Source organism: Vicia villosa, linkage group LG1, assembly GCF_029867415.1.
Source record: "Vicia villosa cultivar HV-30 ecotype Madison, WI linkage group LG1, Vvil1.0, whole genome shotgun sequence".
In the NCBI taxonomy this organism is placed as follows: Eukaryota; Viridiplantae; Streptophyta; class Magnoliopsida; order Fabales; family Fabaceae; genus Vicia; species Vicia villosa.
Genome location: NC_081180.1, coordinates 232,770,955 through 232,777,007, shown reverse-complemented (window position 1 = coordinate 232,777,007; position 6,053 = coordinate 232,770,955).

The following is a 6,053-nucleotide window of genomic DNA, read 5'->3' as shown; positions in this document are numbered from 1 at the left end:
AATTCTATACAACTTCTCACCATTCATTTTGTTTCATTTGTAAGACATGTTTGTAAATACAACACAACCAAATAAACATGTGACACTGACAAAAAATGAGTGCATCCAATCAAACACAGGTCAAAAGGCATGGCTTGAGAAATAAATTTGCAGCGTACAGATACAAACAGTGAATGCTAGCTCTAAATCTATCTCTAAAGTTCAAAAACTAACAGATAATCATCCTAGATAAAGATTCAAGCAGTTTATCTCTAAAGCAACTCAAATCTCCAGCACAGAGCAAAATAAGAACAAAAGTAGGATTAGGGTTTGCGAAAATTAAAAGGGAAGAAGAAAGTATTTTCTGCAGAATTTCTCTCTGCCCACAATCTGTGGAAAATCTGTTATTCACTTGCAACTGCAACTTCTGTGAATACAAGTTATTGACTTGATTACAAATAATGAAGGTTACTCCCTATTTATAGATTTAGTTTAGCTTTCTCCCTAAGCCAAAGCCCAAAACTATAAAAGCCCAAAATACCTATTTTGGAATTAAATCAAATCTAATCTATTTTAAATCTAAATCAAATATATCTAGATCTAAAACAAATCTATGTGTAACAAACTATTACACACTTCGACACACCTTGTGTTCGAGCAACAACCTGCTTCAACACAAGGAATTACAAATTAAAAACTCTAACTACGTAATTAATGGAAAAATAGAAAAATGGTTCAGTTCTTAATTTTTATTTTAATTATTGCCTTGAGTTGAGGGTAAATTTATAATAAAAATAAGTTACATAAAAAATATCATGGTTGTTGATTCTTGCTTATCAACTGAATCTTTTCCACTTCAACTATTTAATCTCCATATTGTATGCTTGTTAAACTTCCGGTGGACACTATTATAAATAAATTTGACTTCTTTTACTCATTCAACAAATGATGTATTTACTCATTATTTTAAAGGATTAAAATCAAATGTTCTTCATATTGTAAATACAAATTTAAATATGATTAAATTTTGAAAAATGATATATTTTCAAAGACCAACTCAATCACTTTTACAAAAGATTAAAACTATAACTCTTGATATTGGTAGGGGACTTGTATATTTTTTTTAGAGATTTATAAAAAGGATATAGATGATTGCACTAAAATGCAAAAACTATCCAACATCAGAACTAGTTCAATTATAAATGTTTTATCAACAAGCATAAACAAAATGCATACATTCAATTACTTCTAAACACCTAAGCTATTTAAGAATGCAAAAGTAGCTCTTAGTTGTTTAACACCACAAACAAATTTTTGATTTCAGTATTGATTAGGAGAATGATCAAATCAGTTTAACATAAAACATTCTGATCAACATTACAATATTTAGTAATCAAACAATTCTATACAACTTCTCACCATTCATTTTGTTTCATTTGTAAGACATGTTTGTAAATACAACACAACCAAATAAACATGTGACACTGACAAAAAATGAGTGCATCCAATCAAACACAGGTCAAAAGGCATGGCTTGAGAAATAAATTTGCAGCGTACAGATACAAACAGTGAATGCTAGCTCTAAATCTATCTCTAAAGTTCAAAAACTAACAGATAATCATCCTAGATAAAGATTCAAGCAGTTTATCTCTAAAGCAACTCAAATCTCCAGCACAGAGCAAAATAAGAACAAAAGTAGGATTAGGGTTTGCGAAAATTAAAAGGGAAGAAGAAAGTATTTTCTGCAGAATTTCTCTCTGCCCACAATCTGTGGAAAATCTGTTATTCACTTGCAACTGCAACTTCTGTGAATACAAGTTATTGACTTGATTACAAATAATGAAGGTTACTCCCTATTTATAGATTTAGTTTAGCTTTCTCCCTAAGCCAAAGCCCAAAACTATAAAAGCCCAAAATACCTATTTTGGAATTAAATCAAATCTAATCTATTTTAAATCTAAATCAAATATATCTAGATCTAAAACAAATCTATGTGTAACAAACTATTACACACTTCGACACACCTTGTGTTCGAGCAACAACCTGCTTCAACACAAGGAATTACAAATTAAAAACTCTAACTACGTAATTAATGGAAAAATAGAAAAATGGTTCAGTTCTTAATTTTTATTTTAATTATTGCCTTGAGTTGAGGGTAAATTTATAATAAAAATAAGTTACATAAAAAATATCATGGTTGTTGATTCTTGCTTATCAACTGAATCTTTTCCACTTCAACTATTTAATCTCCATATTGTATGCTTGTTAAACTTCCGGTGGACACTATTATAAATAAATTTGACTTCTTTTACTCATTCAACAAATGATGTATTTACTCATTATTTTAAAGGATTAAAATCAAATGTTCTTCATATTGTAAATACAAATTTAAATATGATTAAATTTTGAAAAATGATATATTTTCAAAGACCAACTCAATCACTTTTACAAAAGATTAAAACTATAACTCTTGATATTGGTAGGGGACTTGTATATTTTTTTTAGAGATTTATAAAAAGGATATAGATGATTGCACTAAAATGCAAAAACTATCCAACATCAGAACTAGTTCAATTATAAATGTTTTATCAACAAGCATAAACAAAATGCATACATTCAATTACTTCTAAACACCTAAGCTATTTAAGAATGCAAAAGTAGCTCTTAGTTGTTTAACACCACAAACAAATTTTTGATTTCAGTATTGATTAGGAGAATGATCAAATCAGTTTAACATAAAACATTCTGATCAACATTACAATATTTAGTAATCAAACAATTCTATACAACTTCTCACCATTCATTTTGTTTCATTTGTAAGACATGTTTGTAAATACAACACAACCAAATAAACATGTGACACTGACAAAAAATGAGTGCATCCAATCAAACACAGGTCAAAAGGCATGGCTTGAGAAATAAATTTGCAGCGTACAGATACAAACAGTGAATGCTAGCTCTAAATCTATCTCTAAAGTTCAAAAACTAACAGATAATCATCCTAGATAAAGATTCAAGCAGTTTATCTCTAAAGCAACTCAAATCTCCAGCACAGAGCAAAATAAGAACAAAAGTAGGATTAGGGTTTGCGAAAATTAAAAGGGAAGAAGAAAGTATTTTCTGCAGAATTTCTCTCTGCCCACAATCTGTGGAAAATCTGTTATTCACTTGCAACTGCAACTTCTGTGAATACAAGTTATTGACTTGATTACAAATAATGAAGGTTACTCCCTATTTATAGATTTAGTTTAGCTTTCTCCCTAAGCCAAAGCCCAAAACTATAAAAGCCCAAAATACCTATTTTGGAATTAAATCAAATCTAATCTATTTTAAATCTAAATCAAATATATCTAGATCTAAAACAAATCTATGTGTAACAAACTATTACACACTTCGACACACCTTGTGTTCGAGCAACAACCTGCTTCAACACAAGGAATTACAAATTAAAAACTCTAACTACGTAATTAATGGAAAAATAGAAAAATGGTTCAGTTCTTAATTTTTATTTTAATTATTGCCTTGAGTTGAGGGTAAATTTATAATAAAAATAAGTTACATAAAAAATATCATGGTTGTTGATTCTTGCTTATCAACTGAATCTTTTCCACTTCAACTATTTAATCTCCATATTGTATGCTTGTTAAACTTCCGGTGGACACTATTATAAATAAATTTGACTTCTTTTACTCATTCAACAAATGATGTATTTACTCATTATTTTAAAGGATTAAAATCAAATGTTCTTCATATTGTAAATACAAATTTAAATATGATTAAATTTTGAAAAATGATATATTTTCAAAGACCAACTCAATCACTTTTACAAAAGATTAAAACTATAACTCTTGATATTGGTAGGGGACTTGTATATTTTTTTTAGAGATTTATAAAAAGGATATAGATGATTGCACTAAAATGCAAAAACTATCCAACATCAGAACTAGTTCAATTATAAATGTTTTATCAACAAGCATAAACAAAATGCATACATTCAATTACTTCTAAACACCTAAGCTATTTAAGAATGCAAAAGTAGCTCTTAGTTGTTTAACACCACAAACAAATTTTTGATTTCAGTATTGATTAGGAGAATGATCAAATCAGTTTAACATAAAACATTCTGATCAACATTACAATATTTAGTAATCAAACAATTCTATACAACTTCTCACCATTCATTTTGTTTCATTTGTAAGACATGTTTGTAAATACAACACAACCAAATAAACATGTGACACTGACAAAAAATGAGTGCATCCAATCAAACACAGGTCAAAAGGCATGGCTTGAGAAATAAATTTGCAGCGTACAGATACAAACAGTGAATGCTAGCTCTAAATCTATCTCTAAAGTTCAAAAACTAACAGATAATCATCCTAGATAAAGATTCAAGCAGTTTATCTCTAAAGCAACTCAAATCTCCAGCACAGAGCAAAATAAGAACAAAAGTAGGATTAGGGTTTGCGAAAATTAAAAGGGAAGAAGAAAGTATTTTCTGCAGAATTTCTCTCTGCCCACAATCTGTGGAAAATCTGTTATTCACTTGCAACTGCAACTTCTGTGAATACAAGTTATTGACTTGATTACAAATAATGAAGGTTACTCCCTATTTATAGATTTAGTTTAGCTTTCTCCCTAAGCCAAAGCCCAAAACTATAAAAGCCCAAAATACCTATTTTGGAATTAAATCAAATCTAATCTATTTTAAATCTAAATCAAATATATCTAGATCTAAAACAAATCTATGTGTAACAAACTATTACACACTTCGACACACCTTGTGTTCGAGCAACAACCTGCTTCAACACAAGGAATTACAAATTAAAAACTCTAACTACGTAATTAATGGAAAAATAGAAAAATGGTTCAGTTCTTAATTTTTATTTTAATTATTGCCTTGAGTTGAGGGTAAATTTATAATAAAAATAAGTTACATAAAAAATATCATGGTTGTTGATTCTTGCTTATCAACTGAATCTTTTCCACTTCAACTATTTAATCTCCATATTGTATGCTTGTTAAACTTCCGGTGGACACTATTATAAATAAATTTGACTTCTTTTACTCATTCAACAAATGATGTATTTACTCATTATTTTAAAGGATTAAAATCAAATGTTCTTCATATTGTAAATACAAATTTAAATATGATTAAATTTTGAAAAATGATATATTTTCAAAGACCAACTCAATCACTTTTACAAAAGATTAAAACTATAACTCTTGATATTGGTAGGGGACTTGTATATTTTTTTTAGAGATTTATAAAAAGGATATAGATGATTGCACTAAAATGCAAAAACTATCCAACATCAGAACTAGTTCAATTATAAATGTTTTATCAACAAGCATAAACAAAATGCATACATTCAATTACTTCTAAACACCTAAGCTATTTAAGAATGCAAAAGTAGCTCTTAGTTGTTTAACACCACAAACAAATTTTTGATTTCAGTATTGATTAGGAGAATGATCAAATCAGTTTAACATAAAACATTCTGATCAACATTACAATATTTAGTAATCAAACAATTCTATACAACTTCTCACCATTCATTTTGTTTCATTTGTAAGACATGTTTGTAAATACAACACAACCAAATAAACATGTGACACTGACAAAAAATGAGTGCATCCAATCAAACACAGGTCAAAAGGCATGGCTTGAGAAATAAATTTGCAGCGTACAGATACAAACAGTGAATGCTAGCTCTAAATCTATCTCTAAAGTTCAAAAACTAACAGATAATCATCCTAGATAAAGATTCAAGCAGTTTATCTCTAAAGCAACTCAAATCTCCAGCACAGAGCAAAATAAGAACAAAAGTAGGATTAGGGTTTGCGAAAATTAAAAGGGAAGAAGAAAGTATTTTCTGCAGAATTTCTCTCTGCCCACAATCTGTGGAAAATCTGTTATTCACTTGCAACTGCAACTTCTGTGAATACAAGTTATTGACTTGATTACAAATAATGAAGGTTACTCCCTATTTATAGATTTAGTTTAGCTTTCTCCCTAAGCCAAAGCCCAAAACTATAAAAGCCCAAAATACCTATTTTGGAATTAAATCAAA